This window comes from Callithrix jacchus, chromosome 6 (assembly GCF_049354715.1).
Source record: "Callithrix jacchus isolate 240 chromosome 6, calJac240_pri, whole genome shotgun sequence".
In the NCBI taxonomy this organism is placed as follows: Eukaryota; Metazoa; Chordata; class Mammalia; order Primates; family Cebidae; genus Callithrix; species Callithrix jacchus.
Genome location: NC_133507.1, coordinates 62,061,948 through 62,083,164, shown reverse-complemented (window position 1 = coordinate 62,083,164; position 21,217 = coordinate 62,061,948). Strand labels below are relative to the sequence as shown.

Sequence of the window (21,217 nt, the reverse complement as noted above, 5' to 3'; positions counted from 1 at the left end):
TCGGGCAGTTCTTTTATCATAGCAGCATGATAACAGACTAATACAAAAAATAATAAAATAGATTTAGAATCAGCTTAATTTTAGATATACCAAAAACATATATTTTTGCTTGGATTTTTTTTTAATTAGGAAAGTCTTCAAAATGTTACCACAAAATTATCACTGAATGGTAGGTTTTTCTTTTTCTACTTTTCTGTATTTTGCAAATTTTCTATGTAAAATATATATTCAGAAAAATGTCATCTAAGTAGAAAGGGAAAATGAATTACATGAAAAAATAATAAGATGGACTCAAATTTTAAAATATAAAGATCATTTTTGAGCTTGTTACTTTTACTCTCAAAATGCATTTATTATTGGGCATCCCCCATGTGCCAGACACAGGGAGTAAAGCAATGGATACAAAAGCTGAAGTCCCTTCCCTCTTGGGGCTGACATTCTGACAATAGGAGATATAAATGTATGATATGTTAGGAAGTTAGAAAATATGAATGTTTTGTGCAAAAGTACTATGAAGATAAATGAGGCATGATAGAGGGCAAATTGTCAAATTGATGGCACACTTTGTGTCACAGTAAAAGTATAATTTGAAGTAGATGTAATAGTGAGCATCCTTTTTTTATTTCCAATATTGGCTGGAAAAAAATCAGTATTCCACCATTAAAAATGATGCTTGCTATAGATATTTTTGTAAAAATTATTTATCAATTAAGCATATGTCTTATATTCCTAGGCTGCTATGAATTATGAATATATTTTGAATTTATCATTTCTCATATGTCTATCAAGATAATCCTATTTTTCAACATTCTACAAATATTATAAAATATATTGGATGATTTTAAAATATTAAACCAGCAATGCATTCCTGAAATAAACCCACTTTTGTTTATATTAATTACACACATTTATAATTCTTATATTTTTCTTTTATATTTATATTATAAATACATACATTTATATATATTTATTTTTATTGTTTTTATTTTTTTTGATAGGGTCTCTCATTCAGTTGCCCAGGTTGGAGTTCAGTGGTGCCATCTTGGCTCACTGCAACTTCCACCTCCTGGGCTCAAACTATCCTTCTAACTCTGTCTTCCTAGTAGCTGGGAACACAGGTAAGTGCTACTACACCCAGCTAATATTTTATTTTTTTGTGGAGACAGGGTTTCACCACATTGCCCAGGTTGGTCTCAAATTTCTGAGCTCAAGTAATCTACCTGCCTTGGCCTTCCAAAGTGCTGAGATTACAAGCATGATGACTGTACCAAGCCTATATTTTATATTTATATATTATTTGTGTAAATATTTATTATTTAATATTTAAATATATTTACATTCAGTGAGAAAATTGCTGGGTTTTTTTTCTTTAATGTTTGGCAGAATTCACAACACTATATGTAGAGTATTCATGCCAAAAAAAAACATTACCTGGAATCACTCAAACCTCCAGATCTAACTACTTACTGGTTCGCAGAAAATTTGGAAGATTCAGGGAAGTTAAATGACACATGCAAAAGTCGTCAGCCATATATAAAATAACAGAAATTTTACAAAGTAAATAACCTCATTTCTTCATATTTAGTGTTGAAATATTAAAATCTCTTCACCTAATATGGAGAATGAGAGAATAATGATGCTTGTTATCACAGCTTTGATTTCAAATTGTACTTTTTACCATCTTTGTAACTGTACTTTTTAAAAGAGAGAAACGAAAGGAGAAATAAAGACAAACAAAGGACAACAAACTAACACAAGTGTAGACCATTTTGTTTTAATTTGAACAAATCAATGGCAGAAGACATTTTTGAGACAATATAGAAATTTGAATATCATCTAGATATTAGAAAACATTAAGAAATAGGGTTAATGTCAGATATATTAAAGGTTCTGTAGTTTAAAAAGTTATGTAGTTTCTAAAGTTTAAAAAGGTTCTGTAATTTATAAAGTCTTTTATGTTTAAATGAACTCAAATGTTTTCAGGGATTAAAAAAGCTTCAGAAAATAAGTAAATAAAGTAAAATACATAGTATGGATGGGAGTAGAAGAACCAAAATTAGCAAACTCTTATTGAAACTATGTGTAGTATATGGACTCATTATATATTGTTCTTTTTATTTTTGTGTATATTGAAAATGTCTGTCATAAAAAGTTTAAATATTTTTAGGACTGATTTGCTTTATTATATGTGGCTCGATTATTTACATACAGTGCAGCAAGAATAACTATTTTTTTACATAGGCCTTTGAAATTGGCTTTGATGGAACTTTGTTTCATAGAAAGAATTTGAGGTAAGGCTTTTCTAAAGCCAAGCCCATCCATGGGTTTATACTCACGGAGAGGAACATCACACACTGAAGGCAGTTGTGGGGGTTATGGGAAAAGTTTAAATATTTTTAAAAGAATAAAAAAGAATTGCTAGTTCACAGATATACAGTCTTCAGTTTTATTTCTACTGCTGCTATAAACTGATCTACCTGGCTTTTCCCTATTACATGTGGTTTATTTTGAACATTAAAATAATTTTTAAAATTAATATATTTTGAAAGATACTTCTGTAGACATTTAAACCACATTTCGAAGAGGATCTCACTTATCCCATTTTGTAAGAGAAATATAAATGTGTGGAACTGAATAAGCAAGATCATTGCAGTTTTCTATGAATAAAATGACATTAATTTTTGAACATTAGATGATTGTCAGCCAGCTGTAATATCCTACAAGAGAACAGGAAGAATAGCCCTTATCTTCCTGCCTTGCAATCTCTCTTTAATGTCCCTCATTGAAAAAAGCTTAATGGAAGCATATGACAAAGGAGAAAGTTAGTTTATAGTCCCAGTCCCAACATCAGAGCCAAGTATAGATGAGTTTATTTGGAGCTGAGAGTTAATTAATAACTGGTAATCTTAGTATTAGTGATTCTATATGCTAAAGTTTAATCCAGTTTTATGTTTTCTTTGTCATCAAATAACATAAACTGCACAGAATAATGATTAATAATGTAGACTTTAGAATCAAGCAGCTAATCCCGGCTTCTAATTGGAAATAGGGATAAATTCCTGAAACTGTCCAAGCCATAGTCATTTCATCCTTAACATGAAAATAATAATTATATCTACTTTATATGGTTGTTATGAAGAAAAGGTAAAATGTAAAATAGGTAATAGGATCTGGTTAATAAATAAAACTACTGTAATTTGTTATGATCATTATCTTGTAATCATTATCATTATTATTATTGTTTTATACTTAGACCAAAATTTAGTAAAAATTTGAGTATAAATATTTTGATACTTTTGAAACTAATTTGTCTACTTTTAATTATTGTCATTCACACATTCGTTTTGCAAGTCACCATCTTTAATGATACAACATTTAGTCATCAAAATAATATTGGGAAACAAAAATAATGTTTTCAGCTGGAGCTAACCTAAAATAACTTGGAAAATTTAGAGAAACATTAAAGATTTTCCTCTAGAGGTAAGTAAGTAAATAGATTTCAACTAGAGACCTCCAGAACTGATGCACATATCTACTTCAAATGTTATTGTTACATTCATTATACTTAAGACCAATCAAGCATCCTTCAAGAAACAAATACTTCAGATGGAGAAGGTCTTTACTTCAAATTGTTCTATTTGTGTTGGAGTTTGAAAAAGAATTCTTAATGATGAGCCACTGAATAGTGTTAGTTAACACACTCCTACTGATTAAGCATCAACTGATAAACCATAAAATTATAGGGAAGCATAAAGCAAAATGCTGAAAAGTTCCCCTGCCAACAGATTACAGCATCAGGGATGATGTGTTGCTATTATTTTTTCTTTATACTGAGTATAAAGCAACTTCCATTATTGTTTCTTATTATGGAATATATGTGTATGTTAGTTTTGTCTTCATCTTAAACTACCTTCAATTACTTAATTTTCTTAAGCAAATGACGCCCTTCATAAAGCAAGTTCATCTGAAAACTTTATTGTAAAATGCATGATGTAATGACTTAAATTTAAACCCTCTTCAGAACGTGTTTACCTACTAAATCTCACTTTACTAGGCAATCAAGATTTCTTTTCATTGCAAAGTAACTTCTACGTTGTATAATTAAAGAATACTCTAGCCAAAAAAAATGACTTGTAAAAACCAACTTTATTAAATCACAAGACAAGCCTTCATAAATTTTCTGGGCCTACCTATGTATTTAGCATATTCTAGCAATACTGCTCTGAAGCAAGGATTAAGCAGGATCAATTTTTGTCTTCTGAACAAAATTTATCATTTTTTAAAAGTATATTTGACTATTTGTAGCTTTTACCATTTTGGTTATTTATTTTTTAGACACTCCCCTACTGCAGTTTAACTGGCTGTCATACTATGCCTAGCTAGAAGATTCTGTTAGAAATGCTGAAAATTTTAACATAATGTTTTTCTCTGCTGAGAGATATTTGTCTCTTCTGCTTTCTATCAGGCCTTGTGATTTCTTTTTTTTTTTTTTTTTAATTTTTTATTGGATTATAGGTTTTGGGGTACATCAGCAGAGCATGCAAGACAGTTGCGTAGGTACACGCATGGCAGTGTGCTTTGCTTTCCTTCTCCCCTTCACCCACATTTGGCATTTCTCCCCAGGCTATCCCTCCCCACCTCCCCCTCCCACTGGCCCTCCCCTTTTCCCCCCAATAGACCCCAGTGTTTAGTACTCCTCTTTCTGTGTCCATGTGTTCTCATTTTTCATCACCCACCTATGAGTGAGAATATGCGGTGTTTCATTTTCTGTTCTTGTGTCAGTTTGCTGAGGATGATGTTCTCCAGATTCATCCATGTCCCTACAAACGACACGAACTCATCGTTTCTGATTGCTGCATAATATTCCATGGTGTATATGTGCCACATTTTTCCAATCCAGTCTATTATCAATGGGCATTTGGGTTGATTCCAGGTCTTTGCTATTGTAAACAGTGCTGCAATGAACATTCGTGTACATGTGTCCTTATAGTAGAACGATTTATAGACTTTTGGATATATACCCAGTAATGGGATTGCTGGGTCAAATGGAATTTCTATTTCTAAGGCCTTGAGGAATCGCCACACTGTCTTCCACAATGGTTGAACTAATTTACACTCCCACCAACAGTGTAAAAGTGTTCCTTTTTCTCCACATCCTCTCCAGCATCTGTTGTCTCCAGATTTTTTAATGATCGCCATTCTAACTGGCGTGAGATGGTATCTCAATGTGGTTTTGATTTGCATCTCTCTGATGACCAGTGACGATGAGCATTTTTTCATATGATTGTTGGCCTCGTATATGTCTTCTTTCGTAAAGTATCTGTTCATATCCTTTGCCCACTTTTGAATGGGCTTGTTTGTTTTTTTCCTGTAAATCTGCTTGAGTTGTTTGTAAATTCTGGATATCAGCCCTTTGTCAGATGGGAAAACTGCGAAAATTTTTTCCCATTCTGTTGGTTGCCGATCCACTCTAGTGACTGTTTCTTTTGCCGTGCAGAAGCTGTGGAGTTTCATTAGGTCCCATTTGTCTATTTTGGCTTTTGTTGCCAATGCTTTTGGTGTTTTGTTCATGAAGTCCTTGCCTACTCCTATGTCCTGGATAGTTTTGCCTAGATTTCCTTCTAGGGTTTTTATGGTGCCAGGTCTTATGTTTAAGTCTTTAATCCATCTGGAGTTAATTTTAGTGTAAGGTGTCAGGAAGGGGTCCAGTTTCTGCTTTCTGCACATGGCTAGCCAGTTTTCCCAACACCATTTGTTAAACATGGAATCCTTGCCCCATTGCTTGTTTTTGTCAGGTTTATCAAAGATTGTATAGTTGTATGTATGTTGTGTTGCCTCCGGTGCCTCTGTTTTGTTCCATTGGTCTATATCTCTGTTTTGGTACCAGTACCATGCTGTTTTGATTACTGTAGCCTTGTAGTATAGTTTGAAATCCGGTAGTGTGATGCCCCCCGCTGTGTTCTTTTTGCTTAGAATTGACTTGGCTATGCGGGCTCTCTTTTGGTTCCATATGAAGTTCATGGTGGTTTTTTCCAGTTCTGTGAAGAAAGTCAATGGTAGCTTGATGGGGATAGCGTTGATTCTGTAAATTACTTTGTGCAGTATAGCCATTTTCACGATATTAATTCTTCCTACCCATGAACATGGAATGTTTCTCCATCTGTTTGTGTCCTCTCTGATTTTGTTGAGCAGTGGTTTGTAGTTCTCCTTGAAGAGGCCCCTTACGTTCCTTGTGAGTTGTATTCCAAGGTATTTTATTCTTTTTGTAGCCATTGCGAATGGCAGTTCGCTCTTGATTTGGCTTTCTTTAAGTCTGTTATTGGTGTAGACGAATGCTTGTGATTTTTGCACATTGATTTTATATCCTGAGACTTTGCTGAAGTTGTTTATCAGTTTCAGGAGTTTTTGGGCTGAGGCGATGGGGTCTTCTAGGTATACTATCATGTCGTCTGCAAATAGAGACAATTTGGCTTCCACCTTTCCTATTTGAATACCCTTTATTTCTTTTTCTTGCCTGATTGCTCTGGCTAGAACTTCCAGTACTATATTGAATAGGAGTGGTGAGAGAGGGCATCCTTGTCTAGTACCAGATTTCAAAGGGAATGCTTCCAGTTTTTGCCCATTCAGTATGATATTGGCTGTTGGTTTGTCATAAATAGCTTTTATTACTTTGAGATACGTTCCATCGATACCGAGTTTATCGAGGGTTTTTAGCATAAAGGGCTGTTGAATTTTGTCAAATGCCTTCTCTGCGTCAATTGAGATAATCATGTGGTTTTTGTTTTTGGTTCTGTTTATGTGGTGAATTACGTTGATAGACTTGCGTATGTTGAACCAGCCTTGCATCCCTGGGATGAATCCTACTTGATCATGATGAATAAGTTTTTTGATTTGCTGTTGCAATCGGCTTGCCAATATTTTATTGAAGATTTTTGCATCTATGTTCATCATGGATATTGGCCTGAAGTTTTCTTTTCTCGTTGGGTCTCTGCCGGGTTTTAGTATCAGGATGATGTTGGTCTCATAAAATGATTTGGGAAGGATTCCCTCTTTTTGGATTGTTTGAAATAGTTTTAGAAGGAATGGTACCAGCTCCTCCTTGTGTGTCTGGTAGAATTCGGCTGTGAACCCATCTGGACCTGGGCTTTTTTTGTGTGGTAGGCTCTTAATTGCTGCCTCAACTTCAGACCTTTTTATTGGTCTATTCATAGTTTCAGCTTCCTCCTGGTTTAGGCTTGGGAGGACACAGGAGTCCAGGAATTTATCCATTTCTTCCAGGTTTACTAGTTTATGTGCATAGAGTTGTTTGTAATATTCTCTGATGATGGTTTGAATTTCTGTGGAATCTGTGGTGATTTCCCCTTTATCATTTTTTATTGCATCTATTTGGTTGTTCTCTCTTTTCTTTTTAATCTATCTGGCTAGTGGTCTGTCTATTTTTTTGATCTTTTCAAAAAACCAGCTCTTGGATTTATTGATTTTTTGAAGGGTTTTTCGTGTCTCAATCTCCTTCAGCTCAGCTCTGATCTTAGTAATTTCTTGTCTTCTGCTGGGTTTTGAGTTTTTTTTATCTTGCTCCTCTAGCTCTTTCAATTTTGACGATAGGGTGTCAATTTTGGATCTCTCCATTCTCCTCATATGGGCACTTATTGCTATATACTTTCCTCTAGAGACTGGTTTAAATGTGTCCCAGAGGTTCTGGCACGTTGTGTCTTCGTTCTCATTGGTTTCGAAGAACTTCTTTATTTCTGCCTTCATTTTGTTGTTTACCCAGTCAACATTCAAGAGCCAGTTGTTCAGTTTCCATGAAGCTGTGCGGTTCTGGGTCGGTTTCTGAATTCTGAGTTCTAACTTGATTGCACTATGGTCTGAGAGGCTGTTTGTTATGATTTCAGTTGTTTTGCATTTGTTGAGCAGTGCTTTACTTCTAATTAGGTGGTCAATTTTAGAGTAGGTGTGATGTGGTGCTGACAAGAATGTGTATTCTGTTGATTTGGGGTGGAGAGTTCTGTAAATGTCCACCAGGTTTGCTTGCTCCAGGTCTGAGTTCAAGCCCTGGATATCCTTGTTGATTTTCTGTCTGGTTGATCTGTCTAGTATTGACAGTGGAGTGTTAAAGTCTCCCACTATTATTGTGTGGGAGTCTAAGTCCTTCTGTAAGTCATTAAGAACTTGCCTTATGTATCTGGGTGCTCCTGAGTTGGGTCCATATATGTTTAGGATCGTTAGCTCTTCTTGTTGTATCGATCCTTTTACCATTATGTAATGGCCTTCTTTGTCTCTTTTGATCTTTGTTGCTTTAAAGTCTATTTTATCAGAGATGAGAATTGCAACTCCTGCTTTTTTTTGCTTTCCATTAGCTTGGTAAATCTTCCTCCATCCCTTTATTTTGAGCCTTTGTGTATCCTTGCATGTGAGATGGGTTTCCTGGATACAGCACACTGATGGGTTTTGGATTTTTATCCAATTTGCCAGTCTGTGTCTTTTGATTGGTGCATTTAGTCCATTTACATTTAGGGTTAATATTGTTATGTGTGAATTTGATACTGCCATTTTGATGCTAAGTGGCTGTTTTGCCTGTTAGTTGTTGTAGATTCTTCATTATGTTGAAGCTCTTTAGCATTCAGTGTGATTTTGGAATGGCTGGTACTGATTGATCCTTTCTATGTGTAGTGCCTCTTTTAGGAGCTCTTGTAAAGCAGGCCTGGTGGTGACAAAACCTCTGAGTACTTGCTTGTTTGCAAAGGATTTTATTCTTCCTTCACTTCTGAAGCTCAGTTTGGCTGGATATGAAATTCTGGGTTGAAAGTTCTTTTCTTTAAGAATGTTGAATATTGGCCCCCACCCTCTTCTGGCTTGTAGTGTTTCTGCCGAGAGATCTGCTGTGAGTCTGATGGGCTTCCCTTTGTGGGTGACCCGACCTTTCTCTCTGGCTGCCCTTAGTATTCTCTCCTTTATTTCAACCCTGTTGAATCTGACGATTATGTGCCTTGGGGTTGCTCTTCTTGCGGAATATCTTTGTGGTGTTCTCTGTATTTCCTGCAATTGCGTGTTGGCTTGTCTTGCTAGGTGGGGGAAATTTTCCTGGATGATGTCCTGAAGAGTATTTTCCAGCTTGGATTCATTCTCTTCGTCCCCTTCTGGTACACCTATCAAACGTAGGTTAGGTCTTTTCACATAGTCCCACATTTCTTGGAGACTTTGTTCATTCCTTTTTGCGCTTTTTTCTCTGATCTTGGTTTCTCGTTTTATTTCATTGAGTTGATCCTCGACTTCCGATATTCTTTCTTCTGCTTGGTCAATTCGGCTATTGAAACTTGTGTTTGCTTCGCGAAGTTCTCGTATTGTGTTTTTCAGCTCCTTTAATTCATTCATATTCCTCTCTAAGGTATCCATTCTTGTTATCATTTCCTCGAATCTTTTTTCAAATCTTTTTTCAAGGTTCTTAGTTTCTTTGCATTGATTTAATACATGATCATTTAGCTCACAAAAGTTTCTCATTATCCATCTTCTGAAGTCTAATTCCGTCATTTCGTCACAGTCATTCTCCGTCCAGCTTTGCTCCCTTGCTGGTGAGTTTTGGTCCTTTCTAGGAGGCGAGGTGTTCTGGTTTCGGGTGTTTTCCTCCTTTTTGCGCTGGTTTCTTCCCATCTTTGTGGATTTGTCCGCTGGTCGTCTGCGTAGTTGCTGACTTTTCGTTTGGGTCTCTGAGTGGACACCCAGAATGTTGATGATGAAGTATTTCTGTTGCTTGGTTTTCCTTCTACCAGTCTAGCCCCTTCACTGTACGACTACTGAGGTCCGCTCCAGACCCTGCTTGTCTGGGGTGCACCTCTAGTAGCTGTGGCACAGCGAGGGATGCTACCAGTTTCTTTTTCTGCTCTCTTTGTCCCAGAATGATGCCTGCCTAATGTCAGTCTTTTGGATATAGAGGGGTCAGGGAGCTGCTTGAGGAGACAGTTTGTACTTTATAGGGGTTTAATTGCTGAGCTGTGCACTCTGTTGTTCATTCAGGGCTGTTAGGCTGCTATGTTTTATTCTGCTGCAACAGAGCTCATTAAAAAACCCCCTTTTTTTTTTTTTTTTCCTCAAATGCTCTGTGTTGAGGGGTTTGGGCTTTATTTTTGGATGTCCGATCAGGTGTCCTGCCCAGCTAGAAGGCAGACTAGCCACTGTTTGGCTGTCGAGGCTCCGCCCTGCTGTTGTGTGATTCGCGCTGTTCCTGCCGGCTCTGCTGTGGTCTCCGCCACGCCCTGCGGCGGAGTCTCTTCGTTGTAGCCTGTTGCCTCAGCAACGGCAGGCTGCGTCAGCAGTGGGCGTGTATCTCAGTTGGGGCAGGTTGCCTCGGCAACGGCTGGCTGCGTCAGCAGTGGGCGTGTATCTCAGTTGGGGCGGGTTGCCTCGGTAGTAGTGGACTCCCCTCCCCCACAGAGTGTCTCGGACCGTCTGCTCGGGATAGTTTGAAATCGCGGTTTTGTTCGTCCCACTGGGTATCCCAATCCCTGCAATCCCCTGGGTTGGGCTTCTGTCCAAGTCTCGTTCAGTCTCAAGTCCAGCCCTCTCAAGTCTCAGGTTGCTGGTTCAACAGGGCACCCAGACAAGCGCACCCTGTGGGGATTGCTGGGTAGGGCCGGCCGCCGCCGCCCCGGCTGCCAGCTTCGCCAGGCAGACCTACTGCCTGGCGTCCTGTGTCTTTTTTATATTTGGGAGTTTCCCCGTTCTGTGGGCAACAAAGATCAGTCTGGAAATGCCGCTCTGACTCACCGTTTGCGGATTCAACGAGAAGAGCTCCAATCCTGGGTTGTTCTCACAGCGCCATCTTGAGTCCTCCCCCGTGATTTCTTATTAGGACTGATGTAAGAACTTACTGAGGCCCTGACAGTATCTCATTTCCTTACAAGCTGTCCTCAACACTTCTGCCTAAGAGTTCTCTAAAATAGAAACCTGAGTTTTGTTTTTGCTTTGCTTAAATTTTTTTTCTTGGTTCTATATCACCCTCAGAATTAATGTCAAACCTTACTGTGATATAGGAGATTATACTTACCTCTTTAATCCTCAACTCTGACCAAAGTGTCTTGAGTTTAAGTTCCAGCTCAATAATTAGTTAGCTGAGTTACCTTTGGCAAGTCACTTAAACTCTATGGGCCTCTGTATTCTCATTTGTAAAATGTTAGAAATAATACTATTATTTTTTAGAAGTTATTGTTGAGAAGATTAAATGAGTTAATATATGTAAAATGTAAAATGTTCAGGTTGATGCCTGGCACAAAATAGAAACTATATAACTTCAGCCACCGTTATTATTTTGTTGTTGCTGTTTTGTTGTTGTTGCTATTTTTATTTTTCCTATCACAGCCTTATGAAACCAGTACAGACACATGTAATGCAGCAGTCATAATCACACTGAGCACTCCTTTGTCTCTCTTTATTACTTCTTTTTGCTCTTCAAGATTTAGTTCATGTTTCTATTCTGTGACCATCTCCATAGAGGTTACCTCCTCATACGCCATATAAATACTTCGTTATATATATAAAATACTTAAGCTTCTAGGTTATCTATTTTAAAAGATTATAAATATTTTAAAGTCAGGAATTGGTTTGTTGTGAGATCCTCCTTTCTAGTCTCTGAGCCTCTAACAAAACAAAGTCTGGTATATACATATATTTAATATTTGATGAATATTTGAATTGTTTCTGTGAAATAGAGACAAAGAGACTCTCCTCAGTTGAATTTTATTCTCTCTGTTAAAATATCATTTGCTACTTTGGGGTGTTATTGTTAAGGTTTTTTTCCAGTGCGTCTGAACAACCGAATACTCAGAACCTGCCTTTCTCTTAAGGGCTAACAGATCAGTCACAGCAACCTCAGGTCAAGTACGAAGCTAGCTTTTGTATTTTTCAATGAAGATACAATTGTTGAGATGAGTTATAAGAAAATCTTCCCAAAGCAAAATCATTTTTAGTAAACAAGGAGTTAAAAAATATAGCAACTATTATAATGAAGTAATTTCTACTGTTAACCAATTTTTGCCAGTTAGTATACTGCCCATGTAATCAAGAACTGCGTTTCTGAAATTTTATACGCACTTTTTATTTTCTGTTTTATAAGTAAGCCTCATACGTTTTCATTGATTTCCATTAGAGTGAGAAGAGCAGTGGTCCAGAAACAACCCATGAATTGCATTATCTAATTTAATTAAGGTGAACTGGAGGTTTCTTTAAAGATTGAACAGTCAGCAGACAACTAAAAATGAAACTTTAAACTAGCTTTGTAGTAGACAAAGCATCTGCCATTTACCATGACTATCCACTTTTGCATTCCTTGACAGGTTTATGAATAATTCCACTGATACCACAGTACGGTACTGGATTTACATAAGCAAAGCAGGTGTTTCCATAAATTAATCTATTTTTTAGTCCCAAACAATCCTAGGATAACATTCTTATCTCTAATTTTATGAACTATGCTTTTCATTGTGTGGGACTCAAGTCTATAAAAAACATTTTATTGTATCAGTGTAATCTCGTTTGATCTCAGTATCTGTGAAGTCTCCTTGTCATGAGACTTCCTGGTCAGAGGATGCAATGTGCTTCCATCAGTAGAACATTGATCATAAGTGGCTTTCAGGAAAAAGATGCATTCCTGGAGCAAGGAGAAAGTTTATGGTTGTAAGGAAAGTACCAAGCATTAACTGTTTTCCTTCAGATGCATTGTAGCAAGTTGGCACACGTTGACTAACAAATAGAGAATGAGAACTTGATTCATTGACTGCACATCCCAAGATTTTGTTCTGGATTTGCATCTGAATAGAGCAGACGCCCATCTTTCGGAGGTAAGACTTTGTAAGAACAGTTCCTGACACGATGCTATTGAATGCTGAATTCTTACAAATGATTTGCTTTCTGTTACATAAATAGAGCAAATATTCAGTATTCAGTACTTATTTATTACCTCACATTTTACCCTAATATCTAAAAGATTTTTCATTCTTATTCAGTTCTTTAAATCAATTTTTACATTTATTTCTTGTAAGACTTCGTACTGCTTATGAAAGGGTCTAGTAACTTCAATATCTATTATTGTGAGCCTTTTGCCGGAAAGAATAAAGTGAGTAGTTTGAATTTACATTAAGCTTAAGAAAATAATTTTCCATTTGCTGATTTCTGAATAAGTAAATAGGAGTCAGCTAACTTGGTTAGAATATGGTGCTAATGAGATTACAATTGCCAGTTTGATTCCTATATAGGGTAATTAGTCTTATGTGGAAGGAAACCATTTGAAGACCATAATTTGGACCCCCCAATGGAATTCTTATGAAAGGAGAATAAGGATATGAGTTGTAAAGAGCTCATGGCAAAGCTGGCTTTACTTCTCTGGTAAAGACAACACATACAAATTTTTTTTTTTAACTTAGAGTATTTAGCTTGTCAACTGGCAGGTAGCATCATCATTTTATATGATGTTACATATAATTATTTAAGTGACACTTAGATGGAATATGGACTCAGCTCATTTCTCATTTAGCTCCATGCCATTGGAAATCACTTGGAATTGGTGGGCATACTGAGCATAGGTCAGAGCTACAGAATGCAAAGAATAATTGAGAAATGGCTCCCTGCTAGAACAATTATTAAGAATCATTCTTTAATTGCTATAAATATTCTATCAAACTGAGCAATACCAACCTTAAAAACACATTTATTCAGATACATTTACTAAGAGAAACAATTAAACTTAGTTTAATTTTATTGTTTGTTTTGTATATTGTAAATATTTGTTAATCAACATGGATTTCAAAAGTATATTTTATTTGTGCTGCATGTTTTCTGTATATTGTTGCTGTATTAAAAGTAAAGTTTAAAAACTCAACTTGGTTTTAGGATTATTGTATATGTTAAATTACTTTTCACACATTTGATTGTTTTCATTTGATAAGGCTATAGCATTTTTTAACAGAAATAAGTAGCTACTGTGGGGAATTTGGAAAATATATTAAAGTGTAAATAAAATGAAAATATGAAGTATTCACAATTCCTGCCAATACACATAATCATGTCATTACACAGTCTTTTTGTTTCTTTTCTCTGTACAAGAAAAATATATTGGCTGCATATGGTGCCTCACCTGTAATCCCAGCACTTTGGGAGGCCGAGGTCAGTGGGTCACTTAAGCTCAGGAGTTCAAGACCAGCCTTGCCATGGGGAAACCCCATGGCAATTAAAAATACAAAAATTAGCCAAGCATGGTGGTGGGCACCTGTAATTCCAGCTACTCAGCAGAATCGCTTGAACCTGCAAGGCAAAGATTGCACTGAGCCAAGACTGTGCCAGTGTACTCCAGCCTGCTGGGTGACAGAGTGAGACTCCATCTCGAAAAAAAAAAAAAAATATATATATATATATATATATATATATAAATGAAATAAAAAATTTCTGTTAAATTGAATTAAAAGATAAAAATATAAATGTAAACTTTATTTCTCAACATAAACCCCATCAAGACATTTTTTAAAGCAACGATACTAGCCTTTTAATCCATCCCTAAAGAACGAAGGATCATGGGAATTTAACCATATCAATTCAGTCTTTTTTACATTAATTACTAAAGAAAAATGAATGCCCTTCATAGATTTTTTTAAGATTAGGAAACAAAAAAATTCAGAATAAGCCAAATCTGAACTGCAGTGTGGATGTCTAATGATTTCCCTTCAAAACTCTCCCAAAATTGCTCTTGTCTGTTAAGAGGAATGAGCAGGAGCCTTGTGGTGGTGGAGAAGGACTCTCTGGTCAAGCTTCCCAGGAGTTTTATTCCTAACGCTTTTGCTCACTTTCTCAAAACACTCATAATATGCAGCTGTGATCATTCTTTTGGCCCTCAGGAAAGTCATCAGGCACAATGCCTTGAGCATCCCAAAACATCGTTGCTATGACCTTTGCTCTTGATCAGTTTGCTTTTGCTTTGCCTGGATGACTTCTACCTCTTGGTAGCCATTGCTTTGATTGTGCTTTGTCTTCAGAATTATACTGGTAAGGCTATGTTTCATCTACTGTCACAATTCTTAAAAGAAATGCATTAGGATCTTGATCCCACTTGTTTAAAATTTCCATTGAAATCTCTGCTCATGTCTGCAGCTGATCTGGGAGCAATGGTTTTGGCACCCATCCAGTGGAAAGTTTGTTCAACTTTTAATTTTCAGTCTGAATTGTATGCGCTGAATTAATTGAGATGTCTATGGTGTTGGCTGTTGTTTCTGCTGTTAATCATTGGTCCTCTTCAATTAGGGCACAAACAAGATAAATTTTTTTCTTATAAATTGACATAGATGGTCTGCTACTGTGGGCTTCATTTTCAACATTTTCTTTCCTTCTTGAAATAAGTTATCTGTTTGTAAACTGCTGATTTCTTTGGGGCATTGTCCGCATAAACTTTTTGTAAAGCATCAGTGATTTTGCCATTCTTCTACCCAAGCTTCAGCATAAATTGATGTTTGTTCTTGCTTCCATTTTGGTAGAATTCAAGTTGCTCTCATAGAGGCTCTTTTAAAACTAATGGCTTATTCTTCTTAATGACTCAAACTAGATTCTGTTCAGAGATGTTATAACAAGTTAAAGTTTCGTGGTGCAAAAAGTATATTTTTTCCATGACCTTCTTGAAGATCTCTTTTACAGGCAAAACTATAGCCTACTTTTTCCGTTGCCTAATTATTTTCTATCAGTTGTTCTTTTAAATACCACTTTAATGGCTGAATAATCTTTCACCTTAGGTATATACTTACTTAACTACTTACTTTAACTACTATCCAAATCTTAGAATTTATGGGGTTTTTAATATTAGAAATAATATCACAGTGAACACCTTTGTCTACAGATGTGACCTAATTTTTCATTGGTTCTTTAGTCTTCAGACTGGCATTGTTACTTTAAAAGGTTGGAATATGTATAAGTCTTTTATCATAAATTGCCAAATTTCTTACACCTTTCCCAAATCATTCCAATTTATTTTGCTACTATCACAGTACAGGGCACTCATTTCTTCACAGTCTCACTACCTCTACTACTATTATTTTAAAACTAGGAGGACTACAATTTTATGTCATTCCTAGAACTTGCTTTCTATAACTCTTTTTATTTTTATGCAAATTTACATGGTAAAAGACATTCATGTATTTTTATTTTATTACACCAAAATCATATATATATATTATTTTAAAAGATATATTCTAGTCACAAAGCAATATTAGTTTTTTTGTAAATTAATGAAAATAGACATTATCACCATATATATGTGTGTGTAAATAGATATATAATTTAAAAAGTAAAATTGTTTAAATATGGCCCAAAATATATTAGGAATTATTAATAATGGTCATTAGGCCACAAAAATTATAGATTATAATGTGACCTCTGCCATAAGAGTTCTAGAAAGGAAATGGCAACTTTTATGAGACATGCTTTTGGTATCATTAATAAAGTGTTGAGTCATTACTCAGCCTATTTGAGGAAAGGTTTGAGAGACAAACTAAATGTATCTCCAGATTTAGTCATTCGTGTGTGCCTGGATTTGCCTCCTCTTTTCCCAGCTTTGTTCTTTCTTTATTATTTCCCTGAATATATAATCCCAATTCTGGTCAAATGTTCCATGTGCACTTAAAATCATATGCCAGTAAAAATACTCAATTAGCAGCAGATTGGCACATTTTCCTATATTTTTCTAGAATTTTTTCTAGCCAAAATCTAAGAAGTTCATGAAAGTCTCTGCTTCCATGTTGGGCTAAATTTTCTCTATCAAAAGACATATTTAATTCGAAGAAAGGAAGATTCCCCAGTAATATGTCTTCCAATGTTGGTTGTGCATTTAATTCACAAATTAAAATACACTGCTAATTAGCAACTTTTAGGTTTCTTTTATTGAAAGTTAAACAGTGTTTTAGAATTCAACGCACCGAACTGCATACATTGAAAGAGTTAAGTCCCTAACCTTCCCAAGTCCAAAATAAAATGTTTTTCCTAAAATTGGTATTAATATGAGATTTTGATTGTTTTCTAGTGTTTTTCAATTAAAGAATGAGTTTTCTTTATGAACCGTAGAGTTCACTGGAATCTTTCAGCTCTGCCTATACAGATGCATAGTAAAAGTGTTCTAAAGCATGAAGGTGCTTTCAAACAGGAAGAGCCCTATAACTACTTAAGAAGGGTTTCCAATCTAGGACCAGCCCAGACCATAGTGGTATAAGTGATAAACCAGTGATTTTCATGTTGGTGATCTCTTTCCTTTTAGATACCAATGGATACCCATGACTCCCCAGAAAAGCATTTTCTGTCCCACAGGCACCCATCCTCCACACCTCTTCTGTTTTTCTTATCTTTAATTCTAGACTCGATTTTATTTTATTCACAATTCCATGCAGTTAAAACTGAAATTGCTGATGTGTGTCAGATTTTTTGGAAAGAACATCCTAATCCGAAAGAATGATTTCTATAATGGGATTTGATCAATGCCTAAAATCAAACAAGTTTTATTAGTTAAAATTGTAATGTTGCAAAATCCCAAATTACTAAAGAGTATATAATGAAAAGCCTCTATTCCAATCTTGCCTACTCCCTCCAGTCACCCATTGCCCCTCCTCAAGAGTAACCACTATCAAAAGTTTCCTGTGTATCCCTCTAGTATATTCCATTTATTTGTAAGCACTTTTTTTTTTTTTTTGAGTCAAAATTTTGCTCCTGTCACCCAGGCTGGAGTGCAATGACAGTCTCTGCAACTTCTGCCTCCTGGGTTCAAGCAATACTCCTGGCTCAGCCTCACGGTAGCTGGGAATACAGGGTCCACTACCAGGCCTGGCTAATTTTGTACTTTTAGTGAAGATGAGGTTTCACCACCTTGGCCAGGCTGGTCTCAAACGCTTAACCTCAGGTGATCCACCCACATTGGCCTCCCAAAGTTCTGGGATTACAGGTGTGAGCCACTGTGCCCAGCCTTATTTGTAAGCATTTCTGTCAGTTCCTTATAAGTTCTACACAAACGAGAGCAGTATATACACAGTGTCCTGTAGTTTGCTATTTAAAATATAACAATATCACAAATACATTTTATTTTCTCACATATAAATACGCCTCATTTTTAATGGATTCATAGTCCATTGGAAGGATGGAGCATTATTTCTTTTATCAGTCACTATTGCTGGGTATTTAGCATATTTTCTTAGCATATTTTCAAATTTGTATTCTTATAAACAATACTGCAAATGACGTTCTGTTATGTATGTAGAATTTTCTTGAAATAGGATGTGAATATTTAAAAAACTTTTAACATTTAATGCCAAATTGCCCTCTAAAGAAATTGTGCCAGTAATTCACCAGTTTATCTTCATCCTTGCCAGCATACCACATTGAACATTTTTATTTTTGCCAGTGAAAAGCAAAAACTGTATCTTGTATTTTAAGTATGAATTTCTTTCCATGAGGTTGGACACATTTTTGTCATATATATTGCTTTTCTTCAAATCCTACTAACTTAATAATACCTGGCCTTATCTATGTATCCTTAAGAAAAAGATTCTGTGACCATTAACCACTTGAGAAAAAAATTCAGATTTATTGTAAATAGCAGGTTAACCACTGTTCAGTGATTTCTTCATAACATGAAAACACTGTCAACATTTTCTTCTCCAGGGTAAATAATTTATTTCCCAATAGCTATAAAAACTGCTAAACTCCTTTCATAGCTAATTAATTAGTTAAGGCTGTTGAAAACCTCTGAATGACTTATAAAAATGTCAACACAATTGTTTATCTTGTTAGCAGAATACTAATTAAAACTTTGTTAAATGAATTGCATTTTTGAGAGATTGTGTTGAGCTCCTCAGGTTTTAAACTACAAACAATCTATACAATTCACATTAAAAACAGTATACAGTGAAAGTAACTCATCTATGCTCCTCAATCTGCCATCAGACAGTACTTCTCCCAGAAGACAAACACCTTTAACTAATTTCTTGTGCGAGAGAGAGACAGAGAGAAAGCTCACAAGTATATACTGTTAGCAAGCCCAATAGTCATACTATCAGCACCTTGCCTTTGTTCTTCTGGACAACATAGCAACATGTCTTAGGGACGTTTTCATATCAGTATTTATAAAGTCATATCATTCTTTTTAACAGCTATGTGGTATTCTAATGGGTAGACATACTTTATGTCCATAATGTTGTCCATAATATAATTATGTCCATAATAGTGGATGTTTAGATTATATGCAACACAAATTACCTAAATCATCAAAAATGTTGCAGTAAACTGTTATGCCATTTCCCATATGTGCAAAAGCATCTGCAAGATAAATTATTAGGAGAACTCTTTGATAAAATGGTAGGTACATTTTCAGTTAACACATGTTTGTATTACCTTCCTTGGCAATTGATGCTGATTATACATTCACTTCAATATGTTTCTGTATGAGAATGTTCCTACACAACCTGAACAACTGAGTGTATTATCAATATTTTGATATTTGTCAGCCTTTGAGAAAGGGAATTGTGTTTTGCTGTAGTTTTTGTTTGTCGGTTGGTTTGGTATGTTTTTATTTTCTGAATTAGAATCGTATTGTCTATTTCATTTTTAAGTCTGCTTTTATATATTTAGCAAAATATTTAGAACCTTTCACATTTATTCTTTATAAACAATATTTTAATAAACTGATATTGGAATATTTTTTAATTTATATAAATATTGCAAAAATAATACATTTATATTTTCCCTCTCACATATATTTATTCAGTTGTTTATTTATATTGCTATAGACTCATGTATATTAAATAACTTTAGGTCATAATCCAACACTCTGCTGTCTATTTTGTTGCTCAGATTCTTTCAGATGTAGCCATTGGGAGTTCTTTCAATTTTTTATTTTTTATTTTTATTTATTTTTTTCTTATTTTTGAGACAGGGTCTCACTTTGTCACACAGTCTGGAATGCAGTGACATATTGGAGCTCACTGCAGCCTTGACCTCCTGAGTTCAAGTGATCTTCCCACTTTAGCTTCCCAAGTAGCTGAGACCATCAGTGCGTGCCACCACACCTGGCTAATTTTTTTTTTAATTTTTTGTACAGACAGGGTCTCCCTGTGTTGCCCAGGCAGGTCTCAAACTCCTGAGGTTAAATGTTAAGTGATCTTCTATCTTGGCCTCCCAAAGTGTTGAAATTACAGGAGTAAGCCATCTAGTGAAAGAGTAAACCTCTTTCAGGTTGGCACCTATGTTCCTTTGACATAGTCCCCAACATTTTGTTAGTTGAGCACTTATTTTCTGGTTCAAGATGCCCCTGGAACATCTTGTGTTTTCCTTGCCTGCGCCTGCAATCAACCATTTCTCCAAGAACTCCTGGTTCCCGTTATTGGAGAATGATATTTATAAATGAAAATCTGGGTACTGGATATGTTTGTTGCTACTGGAGAGTGACTGCTTGAAAGCCATCTTAGTGCACAGAGTTAGGTAACACATGTATACACATATACCTATAATTACGTCTCTATCTATCCCTCTGTTTATATATTAAGGTGGAACATGAATTCCTTTTTATGTCTCCAACTCTTATCCAGTAGTACATTCTAGTCTTTCTTTTTCGTTTCTCTGTAACTTCCATCTCTGAGGGTGTGAACAACATAGCGGTCATCATCCAATATCCATTTACTTATTTGTTCAGCCCCACAGTACACATAAAGCCATTTCAGAATTATAAACTGTATTTCTATAAGAAACTAATTTCCTGGCTAGGTGCAGTAGCTCACGCCTATAATCCCAACAATTTGGGAGGCCAAGGCAGGTAGACTACTTGAGGTTGGGAGCTTGAGACCAAGTCTGGCCACATGGTGAAACCCTGGCTCTACTAATAAACAAACAAACAAACAAAAACACTACAACTAGCCAAGCAAGGTGGCATGCACCTGGCGCCTGTACTCCCAGCTATTCAGGAGGCTAAGGCACAAGAATTGCTTGAATCTGGGAGGTGGAGGTTGCAGTGGACCAAGATTGTGCCACTGCATTCCAGCGTGGGTGACAGAACAAGACACACATTTACCAACTAGAATTTTTGTTTTAGTTCTAATTTGCATTAATCATATTATCCATGAGATTATCTTTTCATATTTGAAGAAACATAATTTTGCTCTTCTGTTTTATATTTTTTTGCATTTGAAAATTTAGTTATTAGCCTATTTTTACT

General features: G+C 35.7%; 1 protein-coding gene across 1 annotated transcript in view; it reads left to right on the top strand.

Moving 5' to 3' along the window:
* Positions 1-21,217, top strand: part of B3GALT1 (beta-1,3-galactosyltransferase 1) — a 371,136-nt gene that overhangs the window by 26,237 nt on the left and 323,682 nt on the right. The window contains exon 2 of the mRNA XM_054257575.2: positions 12,707-12,833. The gene's annotated coding sequence lies outside the window, so the exon portion shown is untranslated. The remainder of the gene's footprint in view (positions 1-12,706; positions 12,834-21,217) is intronic.